We start from the raw sequence: 14,337 nt of genomic DNA on the forward strand, positions 1-14,337 counted from the left end.
TCGCATGCTACATGTCTGAACAATGCCAAGAGTAACATAGATCAATCTGTATCTCTTAGTTTTTCAATGTAATGTTTCCACAAACCCAAGATAATACAATGTCATCATCTAAAATCTTGAAATTGAATGTTGGACCAGAGGTTGAATTAATAAAGACGAAGTAACGTTTGGAAGACACCTTAGTCAGCTGAAATACCATGTGATACATATCCATCAGGAGTTAAATTTGTGACACATTTACGACAAAGGAATTCCAATGTAGACACGTTTGTGGATTTGAAAAAGGGTTTGTTTCTTACCACTCTTTCATTTTTATTTCAAAGAAGACTCTTCCAGTTTGAAAATCAGAAACTGTCAGCTCTTTCACATTGAATTGTCTCCCCTTCTGAGAGGTCGCATGCTACATGTCTGAACAATGCAAAGAGTACCATAGATCCATCTGTATCTCTTAGTTTTTCAATGTAATGTTTCCACAAACCAAAGATAATACAATGTCATCATCTAAAATCTTGAAATTGAATGTTAGACCAGAGGTTGAATTAATAAAGACGAAGCAAAGTTTGGAAGACACCTTAGTCAGCTGAAATACCATGTGATACATATCCCTCAGGAGTTAAATTTGTGACACATTTACGACAAAGGAATTCCAATGTAGACACGTTTGCGGATTTGAAAAAGGGTTTCTTTCTTACCACTCTTTCATTTTTATTTCAAAGAAGACTCTTCCAGTTTGAAAATCAGAAACTGTCAGCTGCTTCACATTGAATTGTTTCACCTTCTGAGAGGTCGCATGCTACATGTCTGAACAATGCCAAGAGTGACATAGTTCCATTTGTATCTCTTAGTTTTTCAATGTAATGTTTCCACAAACCCAAGATAATACAATGTCATCATCTAAAATCTTGAAATTGAATGTTAGACCAGAGGTTGAATTAATAAAGACGAAGTAAAGTTTGGAAGACACCTTAGTCAGCTGAAATACCATGTGATACATATACCTCAGGAGTTAAATTTGTGACACATTTACGACAAAGGAATTCCAATGTAGACACGTTTGCGGATTTGAAAAAGGGTTTGTTTCTTACCACTCTTTCATTTTTATTTCGAAGAAGACTCTTTCAGTTTCAAAATCAGAAACTGTCAGCTGCTTCACATTGAATTGTCTCTCCTTCTGATAAGTCGAATGCTATATGTCTGCAAAATGCCAAGAGTGACATACTTCCATCTGTATCTCTTAGGTTTTCAATGTAATGTTTCCACAAACCAAAGATAACACAATGTCATCATCTAAAATCTTGAAATTGAATGTTGGACCAGAGGTTGAATTAATAAAGACGAAGAAACGTTTGGAAGACACCTTAGTCAGCTGAAATACCATGTGATACATATCCATCAGGAGTTAAATTTGTGACACATTTACGACAAAGGAATTCCAATGTAGACACGTTTGTGGATTTGAAAAAGGGTTTGTTTCTTACCACTCTTTCATTTTTATTTCAAAGAAGACTCTTCCAGTTTGAAAATCAGAAACTGTCAGCTGTTTCACATTGAATTGTCTCCCCTTCTGAGAGGTCGCATGCTACATGTCTGAACAATGCCAAGAGTAACATAGATCAATCTGTATATCTTAGTTTTTCAATGTAATGTTTCCACAAACCCAAGATAATACAATGTCATCATGTAAAGTCTTGAAATTGAATGTTGAACCAGAGGTTGAATTAATAAAGACGAAGCAAAGTTTGGAAGACACCTTAGTCAGCTGAAATACCCTGTGATATATATACCTCAGGAGTTAAATTTGTGACACATTTACGACAGAGGAATTCCAATGTAGACACGTTTGCGGATTTGAAAAAGGGTTTGTTTCTTACCACTCTTTCATTTTTATTTCAAAGAAGACTCTTCCAGTTTGAAAATCAGAAACTGTCAGCTGTTTCACATTGAATTGTCTCCCCTTCTGACAGGTCGCATGCTACATGTCTGAACAATGCAAAGAGTACCATAGATCCATCTGTATCTCTTAGTTTTTCAATGTAATGTTTCCACAAACCAAAGATAATACAATGTCATCATCTAAAATCTTGAAATTGAATGTTAGACCAGAGGTTGAATTAATAAAGACGAAGCAAAGTTTGGAAGACACCTTAGTCAGCTGAAATACCATGTGATACATATCCCTCAGGAGTTAAATTTGTGACACATTTACGACAAAGGAATTCCAATGTAGACACGTATGCGGATTTGAAAAAGGGTTTGTTTCTTACCACTCTTTCATTTTTATTTCAAAGAAGACTCTTCCAGTTTGAAAATCAGAAACTGTCAGCTGCTTCACATTGAATTGTTTCCCCTTCTGAGAGGTCGCATGCTACATGTCTGAACAATGCCAAGAGTGACATAGTTCCATTTGTATCTCTTAGTTTTTCAATGTAATGTTTCCACAAACCCAAGATAATACAATGTCATCATCTAAAGTCTTGAAACAGAATGTTGAACCAGAGGTTGAATTAATAAAGACAAACTAAGCTTTGGAAGACACCTTAGTCAGCTGAAATACCATGTGATACATATCCCTCAGGAGTTAAATTTGTGACACATTTAGGACAAAGGAATTCCAATGTAGACACGTTTGCGGATTTGAAAAAGGGTTTGTTTCTAACCACTCTTTCATTTTTATTTCAAAGAAGACTCTTCCAGTTTGAAAATCAGAAACTGTCAGCTGTTTCACATTGAATTGTCTCCCCTTCTGAGAGGTCGCATGCTACATGTCTGAACAATGCCAAGAGTAACATAGATCAATCTGTATCTCTTAGTTTTTCAATGTAATGTTTCCACAAACCCAAGATAATACAATGTCATCATCTAAAATCTTGAAATTGAATGTTGGAACAGAGGTTGAATTAATAAAGACGAAGTAACGTTTGGAAGACACCTTAGTCAGCTGAAATACCATGTGATACATATCCATCAGGAGTTAAATTTGTGACACATTTACGACAAAGGAATTACAATGTAGACACGTTTGTGGATTTGAAAAAGGGTTTGTTTCTTACCACTCTTTCATTTTTATTTCAAAGAAGACTCTTCCAGTTTGAAAATCAGAAACTGTCAGCTGCTTCACATTGAATTGTTTCCCCTTCTGAGAGGTCGCATGCTACATGTCTGAACAATGCCAAGAGTGACATTGTTCCATTTGTATCTCTTAGTTTTTCAATGTAATGTTTCCACAAACCCAAGATAATACAATGTCATCATCTAAAGTCTTGAAATTGAATGTTGAACCAGAGGTTGAATTAATAAAGACGAAGTAAAGTTTGGAAGACACCTTAGTCAGCTGAAATACCCTGTGATATATATACCTCAGGAGTTAAATTTGTGACACATTTACGACAGAGGAATTCCAATGTAGACACGTTTGCGGATTTGAAAAAGGGTTTGTTTCTTACTACTCTTTCATTTTTATTTCAAAGAAGACTCTTCCAGTTTGAAAATCAGAAACTGTCAGCTGCTTCACATTGAATTGTTTCCCCTTCTGAGAGGTCGCATGCTACATGTCTGAACAATGCCAAGAGTGACATAGTTCCATTTGTATCTCTTAGTTTTTCAATGTAATGTTTCCACAAACCCAAGATAATACAATGTCATCATCTAAAATCTTGAAATTGAATGTTAGACCAGAGGTTGAATTAATAAAGACGAAGTAACGTTTGGAAGACACCTTAGTCAGCTGAAATACCATGTGATACATATCCATCAGGAGTTAAATTTGTGACACATTTACGACAAAGGAATTCCAATGTAGACACGTTTGTGGATTTGAAAAAGGGTTTGTTTCTTACCACTCTTTCATTTTTATTTCAAAGAAGACTCTTCCAGTTTGAAAATCAGAAACTGTCAGCTGTTTCACATTGAATTGTCTCCCCTTCTGAGAGGTCGCATGCTACATGTCTGAACAATGCCAAGAGTAACATAGATCAATCTGTATATCTTAGTTTTTCAATGTAATGTTTCCACAAACCCAAGATAATACAATGTCATCATCTAAAATCTTGAAATTGAATGTTGGAACAGAGGTTGAATTAATAAAGACGAAGTAACGTTTGGAAGACACCTTAGTCAGCTGAAATACCATGTGATACATATCCATCAGGAGTTAAATTTGTGACACATTTACGACAAAGGAATTCCAATGTAGACACGTTTGTGGATTTGAAAAAGGGTTTGTTTCTTACCACTCTTTCATTTTTATTTCAAAGAAGACTCTTCCAGTTTGAAAATCAGAAACTGTCAGCTGTTTCACATTGAATTGTTTCCCCTTCTGAGAGGTCGCATGCTACATGTCTGAACAATGCCAAGAGTGACATAGTTCCATTTGTATCTCTTAGTTTTTCAATGTAATGTTTCCACAAACCCAAGATAATACAATGTCATCATGTAAAGTCTTGAAATTGAATGTTGAACCAGAGGTTGAATTAATAAAGACGAAGCAAAGTTTGGAAGACACCTTAGTCAGCTGAAATACCCTGTGATATATATACCTCAGGAGTTAAATTTGTGACACATTTACGACAGAGGAATTCCAATGTAGACACGTTTGCGGATTTGAAAAAGGGTTTGTTTCTTACCACTCTTTCATTTTTATTTCAAAGAAGACTCTTCCAGTTTGAAAATCAGAAACTGTCAGCTGTTTCACATTGAATTGTCTCCCCTTCTGACAGGTCGCATGCTACATGTCTGAACAATGCAAAGAGTACCATATATCCATCTGTATCTCTTAGTTTTTCAATGTAATGTTTCCACAAACCAAAGATAATACAATGTCATCATCTAAAATCTTGAAATTGAATGTTAGACCAGAGGTTGAATTAATAAAGACGAAGCAAAGTTTGGAAGACACCTTAGTCAGCTGAAATACCATGTGATACATATCCCTCAGGAGTTAAATTTGTGACACATTTACGACAAAGGAATTCCAATGTAGACACGTATGCGGATTTGAAAAAGGGTTTGTTTCTTACCACTCTTTCATTTTTATTTCAAAGAAGACTCTTCCAGTTTGAAATTCAGAAACTGTCAGCTGCTTCACATTGAATTGTTTCCACTTCTGAGAGGTCGCATGCTACATGTCTGAACAATGCCAAGAGTGACATAGTTCCATTTGTATCTCTTAGTTTTTCAATGTAATGTTTCCACAAACCCAAGATAATACAATGTCATCATCTAAAGTCTTGAAACAGAATGTTGAACCAGAGGTTGAATTAATAAAGACAAACTAAGCTTTGGAAGACACCTTAGTCAGCTGAAATACCATGTGATACATATCCCTCAGGAGTTAAATTTGTGACACATTTAGGACAAAGGAATTCCAATGTAGACATGTTTGCGGATTTGAAAAAGGGTTTGTTTCTAACCACTCTTTCATTTTTATTTCAAAGAAGACTCTTCCAGTTTGAAAATCAGAAACTGTCAGCTGTTTCACATTGAATTGTCTCCCCTTCTGAGAGGTCGCATGCTACATGTCTGAACAATGCCAAGAGTAACATAGATCAATCTGTATCTCTTAGTTTTTCAATGTAATGTTTCCACAAACCCAAGATAATACAATGTCATCATCTAAAATCTTGAAATTGAATGTTGGACCAGAGGTTGAATTAATAAAGACGAAGTAACGTTTGGAAGACACCTTAGTCAGCTGAAATACCATGTGATACATATCCCTCAGGAGTTAAATTTGTGACACATTTACGACAAAGGAATTACAATGTAGACACGTTTGTGGATTTGAAAAAGGGTTTGTTTCTTACCACTCTTTCATTTTTATTTCAAAGAAGACTCTTCCAGTTTGAAAATCAGAAACTGTCAGCTGCTTCACATTGAATTGTTTCCCCTTCTGAGAGGTCGCATGCTACATGTCTGAACAATGCCAAGAGTGACATTGTTCCATTTGTATCTCTTAGTTTTTCAATGTAATGTTTCCACAAACCCAAGATAATACAATGTCATCATGTAAAGTCTTGAAATTGAATGTTGAACCAGAGGTTGAATTAATAAAGACGAAGTAAAGTTTGGAAGACACCTTAGTCAGCTGAAATACCCTGTGATATATATACCTCAGGAGTTAAATTTGTGACACATTTACGACAGAGGAATTCCAATGTAGACACGTTTGCGGATTTGAAAAAGGGTTTGTTTCTTACCACTCTTTCATTTTTATTTCAAAGAAGACTCTTCCAGTTTGAAAATCAGAAACTGTCAGCTGCTTCACATTGAATTGTTTCCCCTTCTGAGAGGTCGCATGCTACATGTCTGAACAATGCCAAGAGTGACATAGTTCCATTTGTATCTCTTAGTTTTTCAATGTAATGTTTCCACAAACCCAAGATAATACAATGTCATCATCTAAAATCTTGAAATTGAATGTTAGACCAGAGGTTGAATTAATAAAGACGAAGTAACGTTTGGAAGACACCTTAGTCAGCTGAAATACCATGTGATATATATACCTCAGGAGTTAAATTTGTGACACATTTACGACAAAGGAATTCCAATGTCAACACGTTTGCGGATTTGAAAAAGGGTTTGTTTCTTACCACTCTTTCATTTTTATTTCAAAGAAGACTCTTCCAGTTTGAAAATCAGAAACTGTCAGCTGTTTCACATTGAATTGTCTCCCCTTCTGAGAGGTCGCATGCTACATGTCTGAACAATGCTAAGAGTAACATAGATCCATCTGTATCTCTTAGTTTTTCAATGTAATGTTTCCACAAACCCAAGATAATACAATGTCATCATCTAAAATCTTGAAATTGAATGTTGGACCAGAGGTTCAATTAATAAAGACGAAGAAACGTTTGGAAGACACCTTAGTCAGCTGAAATACCATGTGATACATATCCCTCAGGAGTTAAATTTGTGACACATTTACGACAAAGGAATTCCAATGTAGACACGTTTGCGGATTTGAAAAAGGGTTTGTTTCTTACCACTCTTTCATTTTTATTTCAAAGAAGACTCTTCCAGTTTGAAAATCAGAAACTGTCAGCTGTTTCACATTGAATTGTCTCCCCTTCTGAGAGGTCGCATGCTACATGTCTGAACAATGCTAAGAGTAACATAGATCCATCTGTATCTCTTAGTTTTTCAATCTAATGTTTCCACAAACCCAAGATAATACAATGTCATCATCTAAAATCTTGAAATTGAATGTTGGAACAGAGGTTGAATTAATAAAGACAAACTAAGGTTTAGAAGACACATTAGTCAGCTGAAATACCATGTGATACATATCCCTCAGGAGTTAAATTTGTGACACGTTTACGACAAAGGAATTCCAATGTAGACACGTTTGCGGATTTGAAAAAGGGTTTGTTTCTAACCACTCTTTCATTTTTATTTCGAAGAAGACTCTTTCAGTTTGAAAATCAGAAACTGTCAGCTGCTTCATATTGAATTTGTCTCCTTCTGAAAAGTCGAATGCTATATGTCTGAACAATGCCAACAGTGACATACTTCCATCTGTATCTCTTAGGTTTTCAATGTAATGTTTCCACAAACCCAAGATAATACAATGTCATCATGTAAAGTCTTGAAATTGAATGTTGAACCAGACGTTGAATTAATAAAGACGAAGTAAAGTTTGGAAGACACCTTAGTCAGCTGAAATACCCTGTGATATATATACCTCAGGAGTTAAATTTGTGACACATTTACGACAAAGGAATTCCAATGTAGACACGTTTGCGGATTTGAAAAAGGGTTTGTTTCTTACCACTCTTTCATTTTTATTTCAAAGAAGACTCTTCCAGTTTGAAAATCAGAAACTGTCAGCTGTTTCACATTGAATTGTCTCCCCTTCTGAGAGGTCGCATGCTACATGTCTGAACAATGCAAAGAGTACCATAGATCCATCTGTATCTCTTAGTTTTTCAATGTAATGTTTCCACAAACCAAAGATAATACAATGTCATCATCTAAAATCTTGAAATTGAATGTTGGACCAGAGGTTGAATTAATAAAGACGAAGCAAAGTTTGGAAGACACCTTAGTCAGCTGAAATACCATGTGATACATATCCCTCAGGAGTTAAATTTGTGACACATTTACGACAAAGGAATTCCAATGTAGACACGTTTGCGGATTTGAAAAAGGGTTTGTTTCTAACCACTCTTTCATTTTTATTTCAAAGAAGACTCTTCCAGTTTGAAAATCAGAAACTGTCAGCTGCTTCACATTGAATTGTTTCCCCTTCTGAGAGGTCGCATGCTACATGTCTGAACAATGCCAAGAGTGACATAGTTCCATTTGTATCTCTTAGTTTTTCAATGTAATGTTTCCACAAACCCAAGATAATACAATGTCATCATCTAAAATCTTGAAATTGAATGTTAGACCAGAGGTTGAATTAATAAAGACAAAGAAACGTTTGGAAGACACCTTAGTCAGCTGAAATACCATGTGATACATATACCTCAGGAGTTAAATTTGTGACACATTTACGACAAAGGAATTCCAATGTAGACACGTTTGCGGATTTGAAAAAGGGTTTGTTTCTTACCACTCTTTCATTTTTATTTCGAAGAAGACTCTTTCAGTTTGAAAATCAGAAACTGTCAACTGCTTCACATTGAATTGTCTCTCCTTCTGATAAGTCGAATGCTATATGTCTGCAAAATGCCAAGAGTGACATACTTCCATCTGTATCTCTTAGGTTTTCAATGTAATGTTTCCACAAACCCAAGATAATACAATGTCATCATGTAAAGTCTTGAAATTGAATGTTGAACCAGAGGTTGAATTAATAAAGACGAAGCAAAGTTTGGAAGACACCTTAGTCAGCTGAAATACCCTGTGATATATATACCTCAGGAGTTAAATTTGTGACACATTTACGACAGAGGAATTCCAATGTAGACACGTTTGCGGATTTGAAAAAGGGTTTGTTTCTTACCACTCTTTCATTTTTATTTCAAAGAAGACTCTTCCAGTTTGAAAATCAGAAACTGTCAGCTGTTTCACATTGAATTGTCTCCCCTTCTGACAGGTCGCATGCTACATGTCTGAACAATGCAAAGAGTACCATAGATCCATCTGTATCTCTTAGTTTTTCAATGTAATGTTTCCACAAACCAAAGATAATACAATGTCATCATCTAAAATCTTGAAATTGAATGTTAGACCAGAGGTTGAATTAATAAAGACGAAGCAAAGTTTGGAAGACACCTTAGTCAGCTGAAATACCATGTGATACATATCCCTCAGGAGTTAAATTTGTGACACATTTACGACAAAGGAATTCCAATGTAGACACGTATGCGGATTTGAAAAAGGGTTTGTTTCTTACCACTCTTTCATTTTTATTTCAAAGAAGACTCTTCCAGTTTGAAAATCAGAAACTGTCAGCTGCTTCACATTGAATTGTTTCCCCTTCTGAGAGGTCGCATGCTACATGTCTGAACAATGCCAAGAGTGACATAGTTCCATTTGTATCTCTTAGTTTTTCAATGTAATGTTTCCACAAACCCAAGATAATACAATGTCATCATCTAAAGTCTTGAAACAGAATGTTGAACCAGAGGTTGAATTAATAAAGACAAACTAAGCTTTGGAAGACACCTTAGTCAGCTGAAATACCATGTGATACATATCCCTCAGGAGTTAAATTTGTGACACATTTAGGACAAAGGAATTCCAATGTAGACATGTTTGCGGATTTGAAAAAGGGTTTGTTTCTAACCACTCTTTCATTTTTATTTCAAAGAAGACTCTTCCAGTTTGAAAATCAGAAACTGTCAGCTGTTTCACATTGAATTGTCTCCCCTTCTGAGAGGTCGCATGCTACATGTCTGAACAATGCCAAGAGTAACATAGATCAATCTGTATCTCTTAGTTTTTCAATGTAATGTTTCCACAAACCCAAGATAATACAATGTCATCATCTAAAATCTTGAAATTGAATGTTGGACCAGAGGTTGAATTAATAAAGACGAAGTAACGTTTGGAAGACACCTTAGTCAGCTGAAATACCATGTGATACATATCCCTCAGGAGTTAAATTTGTGACACATTTACGACAAAGGAATTACAATGTAGACACGTTTGTGGATTTGAAAAAGGGTTTGTTTCTTACCACTCTTTCATTTTTATTTCAAAGAAGACTCTTCCAGTTTGAAAATCAGAAACTGTCAGCTGCTTCACATTGAATTGTTTCCCCTTCTGAGAGGTCGCATGCTACATGTCTGAACAATGCCAAGAGTGACATTGTTCCATTTGTATCTCTTAGTTTTTCAATGTAATGTTTCCACAAACCCAAGATAATACAATGTCATCATGTAAAGTCTTGAAATTGAATGTTGAACCAGAGGTTGAATTAATAAAGACGAAGTAAAGTTTGGAAGACACCTTAGTCAGCTGAAATACCCTGTGATATATATACCTCAGGAGTTAAATTTGTGACACATTTACGACAGAGGAATTCCAATGTAGACACGTTTGCGGATTTGAAAAAGGGTTTGTTTCTTACCACTCTTTCATTTTTATTTCAAAGAAGACTCTTCCAGTTTGAAAATCAGAAACTGTCAGCTGCTTCACATTGAATTGTTTCCCCTTCTGAGAGGTCGCATGCTACATGTCTGAACAATGCCAAGAGTGACATAGTTCCATTTGTATCTCTTAGTTTTTCAATGTAATGTTTCCACAAACCCAAGATAATACAATGTCATCATCTAAAATCTTGAAATTGAATGTTAGACCAGAGGTTGAATTAATAAAGACGAAGTAACGTTTGGAAGACACCTTAGTCAGCTGAAATACCATGTGATATATATACCTCAGGAGTTAAATTTGTGACACATTTACGACAAAGGAATTCCAATGTCAACACGTTTGCGGATTTGAAAAAGGGTTTGTTTCTTACCACTCTTTCATTTTTATTTCAAAGAAGACTCTTCCAGTTTGAAAATCAGAAACTGTCAGCTGTTTCACATTGAATTGTCTCCCCTTCTGAGAGGTCGCATGCTACATGTCTGAACAATGCTAAGAGTAACATAGATCCATCTGTATCTCTTAGTTTTTCAATGTAATGTTTCCACAAACCCAAGATAATACAATGTCATCATCTAAAATCTTGAAATTGAATGTTGGACCAGAGGTTCAATTAATAAAGACGAAGAAACGTTTGGAAGACACCTTAGTCAGCTGAAATACCATGTGATACATATCCCTCAGGAGTTAAATTTGTGACACATTTACGACAAAGGAATTCCAATGTAGACACGTTTGCGGATTTGAAAAAGGGTTTGTTTCTTACCACTCTTTCATTTTTATTTCAAAGAAGACTCTTCCAGTTTGAAAATCAGAAACTGTCAGCTGTTTCACATTGAATTGTCTCCCCTTCTGAGAGGTCGCATGCTACATGTCTGAACAATGCTAAGAGTAACATAGATCCATCTGTATCTCTTAGTTTTTCAATCTAATGTTTCCACAAACCCAAGATAATACAATGTCATCATCTAAAATCTTGAAATTGAATGTTGGAACAGAGGTTGAATTAATAAAGACAAACTAAGGTTTAGAAGACACATTAGTCAGCTGAAATACCATGTGATACATATCCCTCAGGAGTTAAATTTGTGACACGTTTACGACAAAGGAATTCCAATGTAGACACGTTTGCGGATTTGAAAAAGGGTTTGTTTCTAACCACTCTTTCATTTTTATTTCGAAGAAGACTCTTTCAGTTTGAAAATCAGAAACTGTCAGCTGCTTCACATTGAATTTGTCTCCTTCTGAAAAGTCGAATGCTATATGTCTGAACAATGCCAACAGTGACATACTTCCATCTGTATCTCTTAGGTTTTCAATGTAATGTTTCCACAAACCCAAGATAATACAATGTCATCATGTAAAGTCTTGAAATTGAATGTTGAACCAGACGTTGAATTAATAAAGACGAAGTAAAGTTTGGAAGACACCTTAGTCAGCTGAAATACCCTGTGATATATATACCTCAGGAGTTAAATTTGTGACACATTTACGACAAAGGAATTCCAATGTAGACACGTTTGCGGATTTGAAAAAGGGTTTGTTTCTTACCACTCTTTCATTTTTATTTCAAAGAAGACTCTTCCAGTTTGAAAATCAGAAACTGTCAGCTGTTTCACATTGAATTGTCTCCCCTTCTGAGAGGTCGCATGCTACATGTCTGAACAATGCAAAGAGTACCATAGATCCATCTGTATCTCTTAGTTTTTCAATGTAATGTTTCCACAAACCAAAGATAATACAATGTCATCATCTAAAATCTTGAAATTGAATGTTGGACCAGAGGTTGAATTAATAAAGACGAAGCAAAGTTTGGAAGACACCTTAGTCAGCTGAAATACCATGTGATACATATCCCTCAGGAGTTAAATTTGTGACACATTTACGACAAAGGAATTCCAATGTAGACACGTTTGCGGATTTGAAAAAGGGTTTGTTTCTAACCACTCTTTCATTTTTATTTCAAAGAAGACTCTTCCAGTTTGAAAATCAGAAACTGTCAGCTGCTTCACATTGAATTGTTTCCCCTTCTGAGAGGTCGCATGCTACATGTCTGAACAATGCCAAGAGTGACATAGTTCCATTTGTATCTCTTAGTTTTTCAATGTAATGTTTCCACAAACCCAAGATAATACAATGTCATCATCTAAAATCTTGAAATTGAATGTTAGACCAGAGGTTGAATTAATAAAGACAAAGAAACGTTTGGAAGACACCTTAGTCAGCTGAAATACCATGTGATACATATACCTCAGGAGTTAAATTTGTGACACATTTACGACAAAGGAATTCCAATGTAGACACGTTTGCGGATTTGAAAAAGGGTTTGTTTCTTACCACTCTTTCATTTTTATTTCGAAGAAGACTCTTTCAGTTTGAAAATCAGAAACTGTCAACTGCTTCACATTGAATTGTCTCTCCTTCTGATAAGTCGAATGCTATATGTCTGCAAAATGCCAAGAGTGACATACTTCCATCTGTATATCTTAGGTTTTCAATGTAATGTTTCCACAAACCCAAGATAATACAATGTCATCATGTAAAGTCTTGAAATTGAATGTTGAACCAGAGGTTGAATTAATAAAGACGAAGCAAAGTTTGGAAGACACCTTAGTCAGCTGAAATACCCTGTGATATATATACCTCAGGAGTTAAATTTGTGACACATTTACGACAGAGGAATTCCAATGTAGACACGTTTGCGGATTTGAAAAAGGGTTTGTTTCTTACCACTCTTTCATTTTTATTTCAAAGAAGACTCTTCCAGTTTGAAAATCAGAAACTGTCAGCTGTTTCACATTGAATTGTCTCCCCTTCTGACAGGTCGCATGCTACATGTCTGAACAATGCAAAGAGTACCATAGATCCATCTGTATCTCTTAGTTTTTCAATGTAATGTTTCCACAAACCAAAGATAATACAATGTCATCATCTAAAATCTTGAAATTGAATGTTAGACCAGAGGTTGAATTAATAAAGACGAAGCAAAGTTTGGAAGACACCTTAGTCAGCTGAAATACCATGTGATACATATCCCTCAGGAGTTAAATTTGTGACACATTTACGACAAAGGAATTCCAATGTAGACACGTATGCGGATTTGAAAAAGGGTTTGTTTCTTACCACTCTTTCATTTTTATTTCAAAGAAGACTCTTCCAGTTTGAAAATCAGAAACTGTCAGCTGCTTCACATTGAATTGTTTCCCCTTCTGAGAGGTCGCATGCTACATGTCTGAACAATGCCAAGAGTGACATAGTTCCATTTGTATCTCTTAGTTTTTCAATGTAATGTTTCCACAAACCCAAGATAATACAATGTCATCATCTAAAGTCTTGAAACAGAATGTTGAACCAGAGGTTGAATTAATAAAGACAAACTAAGCTTTGGAAGACACCTTAGTCAGCTGAAATACCATGTGATACATATCCCTCAGGAGTTAAATTTGTGACACATTTAGGACAAAGGAATTCCAATGTAGACATGTTTGCGGATTTGAAAAAGGGTTTGTTTCTAACCACTCTTTCATTTTTATTTCAAAGAAGACTCTTCCAGTTTGAAAATCAGAAACTGTCAGCTGTTTCACATTGAATTGTCTCCCCTTCTGAGAGGTCGCATGCTACATGTCTGAACAATGCCAAGAGTAACATAGATCAATCTGTATCTCTTAGTTTTTCAATGTAATGTTTCCACAAACCCAAGATAATACAATGTCATCATCTAAAATCTTGAAATTGAATGTTGGACCAGAGGTTGAATTAATAAAGACGAAGTAACGTTTGGAAGACACCTTAGTCAGCTGA

The sequence above is a fragment of the Haliotis asinina genome, chromosome 8 (assembly GCF_037392515.1).
Source record: "Haliotis asinina isolate JCU_RB_2024 chromosome 8, JCU_Hal_asi_v2, whole genome shotgun sequence".
Taxonomy (NCBI): Eukaryota; Metazoa; Mollusca; class Gastropoda; order Lepetellida; family Haliotidae; genus Haliotis; species Haliotis asinina.